General features: G+C 33.3%; 1 pseudogene; it reads right to left on the reverse strand.

Annotated features, from left to right (window-relative positions):
- Positions 1-5,262: 5,262 nt before the first annotated feature.
- LOC149544049 (isoleucine--tRNA ligase, chloroplastic/mitochondrial pseudogene) lies at positions 5,263-8,107 on the reverse strand (annotated as a pseudogene).
- Positions 8,108-17,999: the final 9,892 nt, after the last annotated feature.

Raw genomic sequence — 17,999 nt, forward strand, 5'->3', positions numbered from 1 at the left:
TTGAACTATTGCCTAACATTTAGGGGATGGACCTGCCAAATGGGAATGCATCTATCTCATGGATTCATTACTGAAAAGAGACAAGTATCTAGTATATTTTCTCTTTATTTTGAATCCATTTGTAATATTTGCCACATTATTTTTTTTTTAAATTCCACAAATGAAACTATAATGAACTCAAAGCAATTGAACATGAAATGGATTATTTTCACTATCACAATTTTTGATATGCTTGACAATATATTATCTCTGATGTTATAAGTTCTATCATGAAGTTTTAGCTTTGTGTAAAGTTAAAATTGTACTATTTTTAGGTTTGATGTATGAGCATGAGCATGAGAATGAGCATGGGCATGGTGATAAAATTGTTGCAGGAAAGTTTATTGTAAACCAAACTAATGCATGAAATCTTTACAAGCATCAAATTCCTTGATATGATAGCTTGTTTTTTTGTTGACAAAGTTGAAGTTTAAGATGAAGATTGTCATATAAATGAATGGAAATGGTGGTATAGTAGTGATGGGTGTTGAAACCAAACTTTAAAAACCTACTGAGTACAATAGAAGTATGAAATAGTTTTATATTATAATGTTTTCAAATTAGAGCCTTATTTGAACTTGCCACTATGTCTTCCTTAATACCCAAAAAATAATATTACACTCAGCCACTAATAAATGAAATGAGAACTTGACTAAATTTTAACTCACACCTACACAAAATGAAACAACAAGATGCCACCAAGCACAATTCATCAATCATATCCTATCTACTTTATTCCAAGCAAAAAATAGTTGTAAATATTATAAATCATCAATACAAGTCTAGGAACTTCCAAAAAAGATAGATGATGCACTCAACATCTAAATGCCAAGCCACAAAAAATAATGCCAGCCCCTAAGCAATCACCTAGCCACTAGTACAACCTTGTACCTTGTACCTTGTATAGCCCTTTCATTAAATTTATTCTTGTAACCAAGGTCTATGAAATCCATCTGAAAAAGGTTACCAAATTATGGCTAATAAAACCCATATATCTTATACTGGAAGAACATCCCTGATAGAATCTAGATGCGTGCATATAGAGAAATGTGAAATGACCACAGGGATTGCATTTGGTTTACATTGAGCTCTATTGCAAGGGTGGATTGGCAGCATACCAAGGTACTTCTTTAGCCATTGTCATTTAATTTAACTTAATCTATTTGCCTAATATGATTATTTTCCAATTTGTTAGTATCGATTAAGTTATTGATTCTCAAGGCACCTACTTTCATAAATATAACCTTGAGATTAAATGAAAATAGGTGCCTTGAGAAATATTAATTTCAGTGTAATATATCTCTCCCTCTCTCTCTCTCAGCTAGTTATAATTATAAGTATTTGACAAATACTTTCCATTAATGTGTAATGATTATTATCATTAAGAGTGTGCAGACTATTACCCTTACAAATAATGATTATTATCATTACAAATTTCAATGTAATGTCTCTCTCTCTCTCCCTCTCTCTCTCATCTAGTATATTCATTGAGATTTATCAATGAATATCTCCTTTGCCTACCCTATCTTAATGAATATCTCCTTTGCCGAAGGCTTTGTTTGGTTGTCTTTGTAGGTTTTTTGAACCCAAAAACAATCTGTCAAGAAAGCCTTTGATAGGCTACCTTCCTAAGTAGCCATGCACTTACAAAGTTTAATGGTAGGTTTTGTTACATATTTCTATAAATCTTCTTCAATACCTAGATTTTTAAAATTTCTTCCACCTGGTGCTTTGATCTTCTAATCTCCTTACTATGTTTTCCCACCCACTCTATGTTCTTCACTTTTCATCATTTCTAATAAAAATTTAAGAGATTTAATAGGTGGATTTCTAATGTTTTAGAGACACATAGAACATTCAAAATATCTCTTTTTATTTGAAGCTAACATGATCATCAATTTATTGTATTAATCATCTCAATGAAGAAACATGCTTCAGATTTTTTTTTTTCTGTTTTGTTTTCCAATCAGCTTTTCCCATAGTGTCACTACAATGAGGCCTGAAATAACCCTTAATGTCAGATGCTACTTGCATTAACTCTACAACACTGAGTTGAAAATATTCTTCTTGTGATCTTTGGATGGGGTATCATATTATTCCTTATCACTTCAAGTAAACCTTTAAATGCATGATTTACATTTCTTACCCAAATTTTGGTCTAAGACGGAGTCCTTGCAATATCAAACCTACACCTTCAGCTTGATCTTTACATTTATGTGAAAATTTGCAAATTTTCAAAGTGTTTTGTAATGAAAGTGTTTTAGGTGTGTTGACAAGCTCCATATCTATTTGGAGAAGGTGAAAAAGTCCCTAGGAAATTTATGTATCCCAGGCTTAGGTCTAGCCTTTTGATACATACCCAATTTACAAGTTAAGAATAACAATCAAGGAGTGATGTGCAAATGTGACTTTCTTATCTTACTCTTACTTGGATTTGAGTGATTATTAATCCTTGACAATGGGTTCTTCACATAAGAAGCTCCTGATGATAGTTTGTACTACAATCAATTTGCAAGTATTAAGGTTTGAGTACTAGTCCCACTGTCTAGAACATTTGGACCTTTTAATTATTTTCCTCCCACTAAATTTTTCAATGGTGTGAGCTCTCTCTTTGCTTCTTGGTCTATGGACTGCATAACTTTGAGCTCGATAGGAAACCCATGGCAATCCCAACCAGGCACATAGTGCACCATATACCCTTAAAGTAGCATATATCTATTGATAAAATCTTTGAGTATCTTGTTTAGGGCATGCCAAATATCCAAATCTTGATTGGCATAAGGGGGACCATCGTAAAGAGTAAAAATATCCCATGTTTTCTTGTTTCCAACCCTATTTAATAGCTGCTTCTCATCCCACAACTTTTGTATTTCTGGCTCATGTTCTATTGAATTCTCTTTGATGGTGAAGCTTGTCTAAACTAAGTCAACTGTATGCTTGTTCCTTGATACTTTCATATAGATTCTATGTTGATTTATGCTGACTGGAAATAAATCAGCATATGATCGTCCATTAATTTGACAACACTTGATATTGAACTCATTGTTTTACGTCTTTGCAATGCTAAGGAGAATAATAAATTATTGTTCGTTCTTTTCTTTCGTCTACCATTGCTAATCACTGCTGCAGATTAATCTCATATGTGTGTGTGTGTGTGTGTGTGTATGTATAGAGATTTATATATGTATATATAAATGTGTATATATATATATATATATATATATATATATATATATATATATATATATATATATATACAATTGTATTTATATAGATATATATGTTTAAATGTATATTTCCATATATGTATATATGTATGTATGTCTATAAATATATATATATATATATATATATATATATATATACAAACTATTACCCATAAGTATATATACCTGTATATGTATACATATGCAAATCTAAATCATTCATACGCTCTCCTCTATATATGTATATTTCTATTTGTGACCAAAGCTAAAAGTGTAAGGTGCTAAATAGTTTTACAAATTCCTATTTTGAGAATAGGTGACTTGTTAGACATTTGTTTTAGGGAGGTAAGACCTATTAACACCTTACCTCCCTTCTTTTAATTGCCATGGAATATTTTTTTTTTATTGTAGGTTATTCAAGGATTGTAACATTTACCTCCAATGTCCACCATTTCTTTAACTAGAACAGAGATCTCAAAATTTTGTCGTCCAATTTCCTCCAACATTAATATTTGTAACTCTCTTAGCCATTGTTATTTGTAAACCCTAATATGTTGGGAAGGTAATCTGGTTGAGACAGATTTTGATCCAACCTTGTATTTTTTTTTTGGAGGTTCTTCTAATAGAAACCCTCCCCTTGTATAAAAGGAGGTATGTCTTCTTAAAGACCCTTATAAAGGGCATCTATAATGTATACAAGACTTTGGTCTTGGGCTATACTAGGGATTTTCTTTGCCCTATTCTTTTTTCCTTGGTGCCTGCAGTTGAACAAGGAAAAACTTTTTGTAAAATCTTCTGATAATATAATATAAAATCATGATTAGTATTGCATATTAATGAATTTTATATCATATTAATGAATGTTATGTGATTGTGTTGATTGAATGTTATAGTTCATAAATGGATGAATGAAATGAATGAAATATGTAATTAGATGTTAATGGGGAATTTAGATTGATGTCAAGAGGAGGGCGGTGAGGCCAGATGAGCTTCACCTTCATGTGATTGGCCTTGTTAAGTAGAGAATATTAAAGTATTCTAAAAATAAAGTGAAGCTCAAACTAGCATACCTTATTTACTTTATTATTAATTTTTTTTTAGTTGTTCTCTTAAGTTTGTATGAAATAAAAATTATCATCTTCATCTTCAATTGGCTCTGAGGGTGAAGCTTGTTTGAGGTAAGTCAATTGTATTCTAAACTTGACACATCTTTTTGTTCTAGTAAGTTATTGTTTCCTACTTGGGTTCTATCTAAAATTTGCTAAATCTTTAGGCTCTCATGCATATGTATAGAGGATGTTGTGAACAAGGATGGTTTGGATAAGTAATATTTCTTATTCATGATGGATGATTGAAAGGTTTATGAAAGTGGAATGCTACTTTTCTCTTTGGATTGGAGCATGATAAATAACTAACATCATTCAATTCACATTGCAGGGCATATGGTAGTGGAAAGAAGATAGTCCTTTGTGTGATGTCCCTAGATTTGAAAATGCATGCATGAAACTTTTACGATATGTCATTATTTTTAGTTGATTATAGTTTTTCAATTTAGATAATAAATGATTTTTTTGAATAATGAATTGATTTACATCTCTTGAATTACTTTATTGTAGGGTCATGATATTCTTATGGATGCCATGCTAAATGGTGTTGTTATTATGGATAGTGCATTGCTTTTGATTACAAGTAATAAGAGTTTTCCTCAGCCCCAAACTTTAGAGCACCTTACTGCTATAGAAATAATGTGTCTTCGACATATTATTATTCTATAGAACAAAATTGAGTTGATTCAGGAGACTGTAAATAACAAACAACATGAGGAAATTCAAAAATTTATTCAGGTAAGTTGAAATTCATTTTGTGCATCTTAAATCTATTTAATCTCAATGCTAAATGCATTGATGATTGTTACCAATTCTCATATTGCCATCTGTTTTTCCTTGTGACTCTAAGGTGTTGTAAATGTTTGGTTATATTAGGGTACCATTGTTTTTTGCACAAAATAGATGCATTGCTATAGTTCAAGAGATCGGCTAATTGTCATGGATTTTATCTAGTTCTTAGCCTATGGAGGAACCCATTTCACATTCTTTATAGCATCCAAAACAACTTGCCTGAATCGCTCAACAGAGGCAAACCATAATTTGCTACTCTAAATATTGTAGGCTATTTTGTCCTCCAATCATAAGGATATTTATGTTTGTATGCTTCTTCCATGATAAGACATGAGTGTTCATCTAAGCTCTTGAAAATTGCCACATTTTCATCACCCAAGACATCCAAACCAGAAAACTCCCCACTTTCTTTAGTAAACTTTCCATTATCATCTATATGAAATGATACTGGAAGCTTATATTTCATGCAAGTAAAAAAATCTTCTTGGCCATGGCCTAGGACATTATGAACTAGCCCTATTCTAGATTCTATTGTTATGTAATCTCCACCCACAACAATAAGGCATTTCCTATTTTCTAAGGGATGGATATAACTACAATTTTCAAGATCTAAACCACAAAATGTTCCCAACACATCAAGTTCAAGTGCCCCCACTTCAATTGTAGAGTACTAACTGAATCTACTGCAATAGTAATATGTTGGCTACTTTCAAAAATAGGCTTTTTAACACCTTCTGTAGCAATATCTACATATGATTTTGTTCTTACCTAGACCATTGCATAACGAAGCTAACCATTGACTGCAACAATAATATTTGTGTAATATCCCCAACCAAATAGAGTTTAATAATCTGCTAATTATTACACCATCTACAATTGATAATGATCCAAGTCTATTTCCAATACGAGAATGGTCTCATCAATATTTTTGGTTAGTGATACCAATATCTCATATTTAGAAATATTTAATCATTATCCAAAGAGCTCATCTCTATCGGCTAACAAGTTAGTGGCAAGACAATAGCTCTAACCTTTGACAACAACATTTGATAAGACTATTGAAAGATACAAAGTCTTAGAAATGATAACATCGACATTACAAGAACATTCATATAGTGACAATAAATTCCTTAGCAATAATCTCATTATACATTATGTGATAATATCATTACCAAACACTTGCTATGGATGCATATAGGTATCTTTGAGATTAAGGTTGTCCAAATCGATAATAATCATAAGATTTATGTTATTGTATTACTCCCTCGGCCAATTCTCATTTTCAGTTTGTCTTAAAACATAATAAATGACAAGCCACTGATAACTAAGGATGATGACTTTTCATTGTGTCCCTTCACTATTTACAAATATCCAAGTCGATCGGCTATGAGAGGGGGGTATGAGAATTGATTTTATAAAAATAGATTCTCTTGTTGATTCCACTAGCTAAACATTTATGTTGTTATTGCAACCTTATATATTAAAGTGCAAGCATTAATATAGCCTAGTAGATCAAAGATGGCACCATATTCAGAGCATATTCATTTTTTCATATCCAAGATGACTCAAAATTAGTAGATTGCATAATTCATATTAAAGAATATCAAAGATGACTTTGTCATTTAATTATCCTGACACAATAACATATATTACATTGCCTATGAAAGACAGTTCATAGTGTACATGCATATTCCATAATTGCTAGGTCAAAGACAGTCACATATAATTATTCAAACTACTAGGGTCTATTGTAGTCATAGCCTTGTTAGATTCATTGTATTCCATTGTGGCATTGAAATTACAGTTGTAAATATATATATATACTATTCCCATCTCCATTACATAATTCATTGTCATTGCATTTCTCATTATACACTTGTTGAATTAATTGCACATTACACCCACACTTGTATATTAATTCATTAGTTCATTTTATACATATTAGCATTTGGAATTACCAATCATATATACCTTCATTTTTTAGCATTCATAAATCAATAGAATTAGCTATAATGTTGCAATACCTCTCATGGTGTCCAAGAAACATAAAAAGGGGATATTAAAATTCATAGGAATTGTCCATAGGGTTGTAGTCTAGATAGCCAAACCAAACTGAGTAGAAATCCTTTGAGAAAATTAGGAGTCATGTTTGCTACATTAATCACTTTGAAAATAATATAAACACTTCTTGATATGTGTCCCTCTAGATACTCCAACTCAGCCTAAGCCAAAGCCATGCTAGATGGGGGACTCCAATGAACTGGTTTTTGGCCTCTATAAATGTGGCCCTCAAAAAAAAATTTCCCAAATACTTCAATCTGTGTAGCTTCATATATACTCTAGAGCAAGTGTCAAATAGGGAGACCTAGCACATGGTGCACCTTATACCATTCAAGCATCTTATATTTGTTGATAAAATCTTTTAGTATCTTGTTCAATGCATGCCCAATATGCAAACTTCCATTGGAATAAGGGGGACCATCATGAAGAGTAAAAATATCCCTCGTATTCTTGTTTGCAACCCTATTTAATATCTGTTTCTCATCCCACAACTTCTATGTTTCTAGTTCAAGTGTTGTTGAATTGGCTTTGAGGGTGAAGCTTGTCTAAGGTAAGTCAACCATATGCTTGTACTCATTTTCATCTTCACTTTTACCTTGAGATGTTTTATGTGCTACTTCCATGACGAAAACCTTCTCTCCAAATGAAAGAGTTGAGCAAGACCTATCAAAAACTAAAACAAGAAATGGGTACATTATTTTTTGCAGCAAATAGATATGCATTGCCAAATCGTTTGAAATTGGGGATGGATGTAAAGTTGTGTTTAAGAAAAACCCGCAAAGAAGAAAGTGCAAGGCCAAAATAAGAAACCAACAACCTATTTCCTCCTAGGGCTATACATGTAATAGTTAAAGAGGATGCAATGCTACCCCTAATTGGACATTGAAGGATTGCCTAGTCCATAGCCCTTAAATAAACAATGTTGACCAAGTCGAGATTACAAACCTTATTCAACATGCTTTCACTTTTTTTTTCTACTTAGGCTTCTACATCAACACTCACATAGGGGATAGGAGCCCACAACAAAGATGAAGACTGTTAGTCTATGGTGCAAGTTAATCAGTGATGAATCAAACAATGAAAAATTGCCCTTTCCACAACCCTTACAACCACAATGTCAACCTCGTGGAGATTAGAAACCTTATATTAATTGGTGGCTTTGACCTCAAAAATTTTAGTTGCATATACATCACTCACATAGTTGATGGTACCCTATGCATAAATGTCAATTTGTTCCATGCTGTATCAAGCATTTTTTTCTTATCCAAGCCATTTAATTTGCAACCTTTTAAATCTCTACAAAGGTAAAGTTGGAGTAGGAGAATTTTTCTTCTCAAAGGTGTTCTTTGATTTTAAAGCATCCATTCCATTATCTATTGAACTAGATATGTCTTGTTTGTTGAATAGATAATAGAATGGATGCTTTACAATCAGAGGACACCATTGAAAAGAAAAAAAATTCTACTCCCACTTTATCTTTGCAGAGATTTAAAAGGTTGCAAATTAAATGGCTTGGATAAGAAGAAATTGCTTAATACAGCATTAAAAAAAAATTCAACCAAACATTGGTGGAAATTTTGACCAATGCTTGTTAGTTTTCTACCAAGCATTGGTCAAAATTTCCACCAACTAAAATTTTTTTTGAACAAACATTGGTGGAAATTTCCACCAATGCTAAAAAATTTTGACCAAAAATTAGTGGAAATTTCAACCAATGCCTATTAGTTTTCTACCAAAAATTGGTCAAAATTTCCACCAATCAAAAAAAAAATGATGAATGAATTGGTCAAAATTTTGACCAATAAAAAAAATTTGACAAATGGATTGGTCAAAATTTTGACCAATATTGACAAATCAAGACCACCAAAAATTAAAAAAATTTGACAAGAAAAACTTTAACATCTTGGTCAAAATTTTGACCAACCTGGGTGGAAATTTTGACTAAAATTGGTCAAAAATTGAGTTCAAATTTACTAGTGAAAATTTGTGAAAAGGAAAATGTAAGTCTAGTTGAGTTCCATAAGGAATATCTCTTTATTTATGAAATGATGTGCAACATGGGTGAGGTCTTATTTGACAATCTCCCAAAACTCTTAAAAAAAAGTAGGCAGAGTTGATTAGCACCCAATGTCTTATAGGGATCCATAGAGAAGATGACCACTTTCACCTCCTCAATCTCAACACTCTTCATGAAGTCCTTATTCATACCTTTATTTATGATAGGGGTGATAATTCTCAATAGATCTCCACTTTTTTCATGGTCCTGAGTGGGTAGAATCTGGTTGTAGATATTGTGGATACACATGGAAGCTCGTTTTCCCATATCTATCTGCTCCACCAGCTTATGATCCTAATAATCTAGAATTTTGATAATTGTGTTCATTTTTTTATTTTTAGAAGTAGACCTATGAAAGATGGTCATATTCCTATCCTCCTTAGTTACAAATTGAATACATGATCTTTATTTTCATTAAATCTCCTCCTTCATAACAATGTCCTTCTACTTCTTCCCCCTCTCCATCTCCTTGTGGGTGACCTCCACAAACATCTCCCCAATGGCTAGCAACCCCTTAAAGTCCTCAATTTTTTATTTTTCTTGAAAATATCCCCAAAAGTTGATATCTTCCAATTACACACTTAACTACCAATAATTTCTAGTTTGCTGACAATCTTAAACATAGTTTTTCCCTCCAAACAAGTATTCCACCACTGTTTGATACACTCCCAAAACTATGGCTAGAAACACCGCATAATATCACATCTAAAATGCTTAAAGCCTTAAAGGTTGCACATAGCCCAACTACATAAGATCATGGAATGATCACAAATAGCTCTAGGAAAAGTATGAGGGCAGGATTAGGGGAGAACATCATAGCCTAGAGAAATCAAGGATCTATCCAATCTCACTTGGGTGAAGTTACTACTCTATTATTGCACTGAGTAAAGGGAGAGTCTTGAAGGTCAATGTCCAAGAGGTCATTGTGCCTAAGGAATTCATTTAAATTGCAGATGTTATTTGAGAAATCCTCAAGGCCCCCCAACTTCTCTAAAGGGTATAGGGGGTATTGAAGTCCTCTACACAAATCAAATTCATGGAATTATTTTATCCAACAACACATGATTGCTCCTCCCAAGTTTGGAGTCTTCCAACCCTTACCTTAGGAGCATTAAAATTGACTAACATCCAAGTGAGATCCTTATCCATAAACTCAACAACTAAAAAATACATATTGGAAAATGTAGTTATACCTAAGATCTTATTGAAATCCCATATAGTTGTAATGCCTCTCAAAGCACCAGTCACCTCATTATATGCAAAGCTTGCATCAGGCCAAATGGGTAAAAGCACAAACCTGTGTTACCCTTTTACAAAGGAAAAGGCTAACAAAAGTATAATTATTCACCTTCAATGACATAAAAGTGGTATTATTATTTAGAATTTTTAAATGAAGTAAACTACTAAAATGTATAGAAATGGATAAAGTTTAGGATTATAAATTTTAATAATTATTTGGGATAAGAAATGATATATTTTCCTATTTTTTAATGATAACATTTTAGTTGTTGAAAACAATTGGAAACCAAGGGTCTAGTTACCACCACAAAACTAAATGGAAATAAACTTATTTCCCTTTTATCTCATATTATTTCAAAAATAAAAATTGGCTCTATACCTATATTTTCTCTTTTATAACGATTTAGACTTTAACTTATTTAAATTGATAGTTTTCATCTCCTGCCACATTTTTCAAAATAATTCTATTCTAACCAAAAGAAAACTTATAGATTCTAAAAGAGGACTTCTCCTCTAGAATGTCATAATTTTTAAAAAATTTATTGATTTTATTTAATATTTTTTTCTTTCTCCAAACCGACATCTTCCCGAGTGTTAATATGTACTTGCAATTTTTTTTAATTACAAAATGCTATAACTAATTAAAATACTATGAACTCTATATGTGAATATTCTTGACATTGAGTTCTATGAAATGGTGTTTATATGTTATTTAAAAAAACATCATAAAAAATAGTAAGAGTTATAGAAATATCAATTTTCTGAAATAATTGTATTTCTTTAGTAATTGGATTCTAACTAGTAAAATACATGCATTTAATAGACATTTCCAATTGGAAAAGTGTGAGACCATATATAACTTAGCTAGAATAAATTTATCAAGATCATATGTTTGAAGAAAATTGAGTTTTAGATAGAAATACTCAAATTTAGTTGTTTTAATAAGTCAAACTGAAAGGTGACAAAGCTTTGCACTTTTACCCAAATATAATTTAGAAGATGTTCAAAATTCATACTATATATTTTACCTTCCACAAGAAGAATGATGTCCACTTTATACTCTAAAATTCTCTTTTTAATTGCATAATATTTCTTGGGGCTATTGAGACCCATGACATTCTAGGAGATGAACTTCATGTTCACATCTTCAAGTTTCTTCCAAGGTAAGCTGGGTACCTTCACCAATATCCTTAGCAATAGCTTTTAATCTAATGGCCTTCTCTGGAGGTCTCCCAACCTTAGACTCAAACCCAATATCTTCTTTAACATTACTCTTCGTCTTCACTAAACTTCACCCACCCTCTAGGTCATCATTTGGTTGTGTACAAGTTGGAAGATATTCCAAGTCTTGATGAATCAAGGAGAGTTCATCGTGACAAATTGGGATAGAAACTGTCATGGAGTTGAAAGTAGAATCATCGCATGATAACCCTCTAGCCTTGCCACCATTAGATGGGCTAAGAACCACCCTCTAAGTATTCTTATGAGTTGTAACAACCTAAGAAGGATCTAAACACTATAGGCCATAGCCACCAATATTATCAATAAATCCACCCTCATATTCCTTTCTTGGGGACAAGTACATCATAGGTGTAAGTAATGTAGGTGCATCTTGGGTTTTCTTGGTGACTAATTTGGAGTTCTTGGGAGGAGACTCAATAGTTTCTTTTGAGGTTGCTTGGACTAGTACTCAATCAAAGAAGGACTACTGCTCAACATGCTCTATGGAGCTTAGCCTGGTCTATGGAGCTTAGCATGGTCTTTGAACTCAGCATGGTCTTTTGTGGTCAACATATATTGGGAGCTAGATGATGCTTGGGAGTTTGTTGTCACTCAGTAGTCTATTGGTGTTGACTGGGGTTCTTGGTGCATTTAATGCATGTAGCATATGATCATATTTTGGATTGATCTAGAAGTTTGCATGAACCTATTTGTGGTCTTGGTTATCTCTCCTATGTGCATTTAAATTTGTATTGTGTAAACTTGGGCTTGTTTTAAGTATTTTGTGTGGTTATCATATGTTAATTGTGGGTTAAAGAGACATTTGATGTTTTGTATTTAATGTTTGTTGTATGCCGACTTGTGGCTTAAATACGCTTTTAATACAATGGGTTTATTTAATTTGTAATTTCTAGGCTGATTTGTGGCTTAGTTGGGTATTAGTAGGGGTTCTTATGGAGTCTTTCAATGATTCATTCATGGGTGATTCATTTTTTCAGAGGAGTGAGTTTGGAGAGTAGCTGAAGGATGAGTTCTCATAAATTTGTGAATAAAGCATCAAATATTAGGTAGTTTACAATAGGATTATGGTAGAGTTGTGAGTTTGGATTAAGGAGCTAGTGGCTATAGTTTAGAAATAGGGAGGTTTCTTGGTGGCTTGTGAGGACAAGTTGAGATCTTGGAATTTTCTATCTGATTGTTGTTATGTTACAGATCTTGACTAGCTAGGATTAGTATTATGAGTTGGATCTTGAGGGATCTTGCATAATTGTTATTGTAGTTGCTGTTGTATTTGGCCATAACACAAAAGGCCTTACAATCAGGTATATTGCATGTAATTAGTTATTCTATGAATAGAGAGTATTGAATTGGTATCAGATCTTGCATTTGTGTTGCATTGTTATTCTCTTTCCACTATGTGGTTACTTGCTGCGAGCTAGGACATCTACTTTAGGGATTGTCTTGCCTTGCACTATGTTAGGTGGTATTGGAGTGGAGGATATTTTTGAGTGTTTAGATAGATCACCAAAGTTGTGGCAGTTTCCACAAAGAATTGGGTTGGAGAAGTAGATTTGAGATCTTGATGTGGGGGTGGATTTTTCTTTCTAGGGTCCTAGATCTCTTGGTTGCAAGGTGGCAAATCATGTTTCTAACTTGAAGTTGTAGAGGGCTTATACATGGATTGATGGATGTGGAGATCAAATGTTGATCTTGTTGAGGCATGATCACAGAGAGTTTTTGTATTGCAGATCCATGGTCATGGACTTGTGATGTGGTTCCTGATTGTTCATGCAAGGTGATAGATTACAATCTAAGTTGCAAACAATTTGGGTTTATTGCAAGAAGCGTGGGAAGGATTTATTGTAGAGGTTTTGCAAAGATCTTGGAAGATGGCTTTGAGATGATTAGACCTTGGGATGATTACAAATATCCTTGATGTGGTCGAAAGGAGGTTTTCTGAGATGTCTTCTTAGTTTGAAGCTAGTTTGGCTAACTGAGTTAAGGATGGGATAAGGAAGGAATTTTGTAGATTTTTGTGGAGTTGGAGTCAACTGATTCAGAAGAGACTTTTTTTGGCTAGTTAAGAAACTTTTTCAAGAGAGAAGATGGCATAGCAAGATCAAGGTGGAAGACATTGGTTTTTTTTATTAGTTTGTCGAGTTTGATATAGAACCTATAGAGCAACTTGATGTTGTTGTTGAGGATATTCCTAACTTTGTTGATGCTAGGATGGAGGTTGGTTTTCATGATTAGTTAGCTGGATTTGACATGGAAATCACAAAGCACTTGATTGCGGATGATCCGGTGGTTGTTGCTAATGAGTTGTATGTTACAAAAAATCCTTTTGTGAGAAATGATATTACTAAGGTTATGAGTTTGGCATGCATTGATGGAGATCTACATATGTTTCTGATGCGGAGTTTTTTGTTGCTAGTGTTGATTCACTAGTTACTTCTATGAATGAGGATTTGATTTGAAGCATTATGTTTAGTTTATTCCTAGGAGTGAGCATTCTGATTAGATGGTTAAGTTTCTAGTGTTTGCTAGAATGATGCAAATGTTGATGATGTGCAGATTGGTTTTCTTTTCCTTTTTGGAGTGGAAGCCTTTGGTGAAGATGAAGATGGTTATAGATCTTCCTTTGGGAATCAAAGTGTGGGACACACTTTTCTATTTACCTGGAAGATTTGATGTAGGAGCATGTTGGGTTTTCTCAGTGACAAATTTGGAGTTCATGGGAGGAGGCTTGGTAGTTTCTTTGGAAGGTGCTTGGATTAGTACTTGGTCAAAGAAGGAATGGTGCTTGACATGCTCTATGGAACTTGACATGCTCGGCATGGTCTTTGAGCTCATCATGGTCTGGGAGCTCGCATGGTCTTGTAGCTCGACATGGTCTTGGAGCTTGATATGGTCTGTTGTGATCAACATGGATTGTAATTTTGGTGATGCTTGGGAGTTTGTTGTTAGTTAGCAGTTTGTTGGTGTAGACTAGAGTTCTTTCTGCAGTTAATGCATGTAGCATGTGATCGTGTCTTGGATTGATCTAAAAGTTTTTCTGGACCTATTTGTGCTCCTGTTAATCTCTCCTATATGCACTAAAATCTATATTGTAATCGTGGGCTAGTCATAAGTATTTTGTGTGGTTATCACATGTTAACTATGGGTTAAAGCAATGGTTGACATTTTGTATTTAATTTTTGTTGTGAGCCGACTTGTAGCTTAAATATGCATTTAATGTAAGTGGTTTGTTTAATTTATAATTGGTAGGCTAACTTGTGGCTTTGTTGGGTATAAGCATGAGGTCTTATGGAGTCTTTTAGTGATTCATTTTTAGGAAGGAGTGATTCTTCAGAGTGTTTAAAGGGTGAGTTTTCCTGAGTCTATGGACAGAGCACCAAATGTGAGGCAGTTTACAAGAGGATTGTGGTAGAGTTGCAAGTTTGGATTAAGGAGCTGGTGGTTGTGGTTTAGAAACAAGGAGGTTTCTTGGTGGCTTGCAAGCACAAGTTGAGATCTTGGAGGTTTCTTCTAGATTTTTGTTATGTTACAAAGTTGGTCTAGCTGGGATTAGTGTTGTGAGTTGGATCTTGAGGGATCTTACAAAACTATTATTATAGTTGTTGTTGTATTTGGCTATAACCTAGAAGGCCTTACAACTAGGCATATTGCATGTAATCAGCTATTCTATGAATAAAGAGTATTGAATTGGTATCAGATCTTGCATTTATGTTGCATTTTTATTGTATTTCCATTGTGTGATTATTTATTGGGGACTAGCACATCTCCTTTAGGGATTCTCCTACTTTGTAATGTGTTAGTAAGCACCCCCATGGTCATTGGGGGGGTTCCCATGATAAGCTCCACTCCCTCTTTTGGGATTTCCCCTTCTTCCAGACTAGCATTATGATTTTTCATCACCAACTTCTCTAGAGAGGAAACCAGATTAGCTAGATCTTTAGTGAAGGCATAATCCTCCACCCCATTTTCTTCTATTTCCTTAATCTTGATCTCATTCCCCAAGGTGTCTGTACTATTTTCTTGGTTAGGAGGAGAAGTATTTAAGCATTCTCCCTGAGTAGAGTAGGCCACAGTGTCACCTTCTCTTTCTCCTTCATGTCACTATCCCTAACTTGGGTCATGGGATAATTACAAATGATACGTCCATAGGCAACATAGTGTTGGAAAAAAAAAAGTTGCATTCTCATAAGAAATTGGTTGGGACTAGACTCTCCCTTTGGATTTTAGCACCACACTAGTAGGGACATCTTTATTGATGGCCACATTCACACAAAATCTTCCATAAACTAGTCTAGGCTTTGTAGAAGTGACACTATTAGTTCTGATGAAGTATCCAAATGAATCTCCAATACATTTGAAGACCTTATCATACCAAAATTATACAGGGAGCCCATGGAGCCCAATCCAAATTGGGGACATATGAAAAATGTCTATGGTTGGGTTAAACCTAGGTCTCCACTTAGCTAAGGCCACCAAATGTTTTCCAAAGAATGAAGATCACTAGAAAAATGGAACATTTATTCTCCTCAAAAGAAAAGACGAACTAAAAAGATCCCATGACAATGCTAAAACATTGACCAAACCCTTGAGGTTCCATCTCCCACAGCACCATCTTCTAACCATCTCAATAGATAAATGAAAGGTTTCAAACCAGCCAACCAAAGCATGAGAAAACATAAACGATATATTATCCACCACAAAGTTTGGAAAGCTTATCTCCAGGCCCTCCTTACCATGAGAAATTATGGGCATCACATCCAAAGGCACATCATTCTTTACAACACATTATTCTAGTCAAGTTTAGGGATCTCTACCTTGCTAGGGTCAACATTCTTTTGGGATTTTAGAGGAGTATGACTCCCATAAAAATTAAATCGTCTGGCTGATCAAGGGACCCAACTAATAGAAACTAAACCTAGGTGCAGGGTGAAGGTTCAACTATAGAATGTAGTGCTAGGATAATATTCAAATCTCGATAGACTTGCAACTAATCTAGGGAAGGGGGAGGGGAGGTGCCCTCACCAATAACACACACATGGGCAAGAGTTGCATAGCATCCAAATTTTGTAAGTATTATGTAACTGTGCAATTTATTTTTCAATTTTTTTCTAACTTTGTAAACAATTTGTGTACTTTTACTAACTTTTCCAAAATTTGGCAAGACATAGCATACTTTTTCTAGCTTTGTCTAGACCTTGTGTACTTTTTCTACTTTGTTAACACTTTCTCTACTTCTATTATCTTTTTTGTCATTTTATGTTCTTATATATTTGTTTCATTGGTACTTTGTACACATTTGCTAACTTTTTTATCAATTTGATGCATTTGTTAGCTATATTGGCACTTTGTCCAATTTTACTAACTTTTTCAGCAAGTTACGCATTTTTGTTGACTTTCTCAGCAAATTGTGAAATCATCTTAACTTTTTTAACAATATGTATACTTTTCTAGTAACTCTGTTGACATTTTGTAGACTATTTTAACTTTAATATTGATAGTTTGTATACTTTTTATAACTTTTTAACACTTTATGTACTTTTATATTTTGATGACAATTTATCTATTTTTGCTAATATTGGTGGCAATTAATGTACTTTGCTAACTTTATAGTTGATTTATGTTGTTTTGATAACCTTATTAGTTTGGTTATCTTTGATAATAATTTGTGTACTTTTTCAAAGAAATTTTGGGTACCATAAGTTTAACTTTGAAAAGTGTTTGTGACACTAGAAAATGGCCAAGTATGTTATTTTTAAAAAGAAAATATATGAGTTAAAGGAATTTTGTATGGAAAATAAAGTAATATAAAATACTATTTTAATTAAATGGATTGAAATTTTAAGAATATGAAAAAAGTAGGATACTAATCATTTCTAATGGAAATTAGAGAACACCAAAATCTTAGACTAGGCCAAGTAATATTTAGTAAATGGTCAATAGAATGAGAAAGTATAGAAAAGAAAGAAAGATGACACTAGCCTAATGGAAAGCATAGATTCAATGGAAAAGGTGACAAAATCCATAAACAAGACAAAAGCTAAAAGAAAACTAAGGTATTAGCACACAAGTATGTACAAGGAAGGGATACTCTACATCTAAGATACTCAAGGATGTTCATTAAAATCAATTTACCAACTATAAGAAGCAGTTCATGAACTACCACACCTCCATCGGTAAAATAGGAGACACTAGTATCTAGAAACAATTGATCTTTATCTAGAATGAAGAATAAATTAAATTTTGAATCAAATTGCATTTTAT

The sequence above is a fragment of the Cupressus sempervirens genome, chromosome 8 (assembly GCF_028749045.1).
Source record: "Cupressus sempervirens isolate cs-2001-9-10 chromosome 8, ASM2874904v1, whole genome shotgun sequence".
NCBI classification, from domain to species: Eukaryota; Viridiplantae; Streptophyta; class Pinopsida; order Cupressales; family Cupressaceae; genus Cupressus; species Cupressus sempervirens.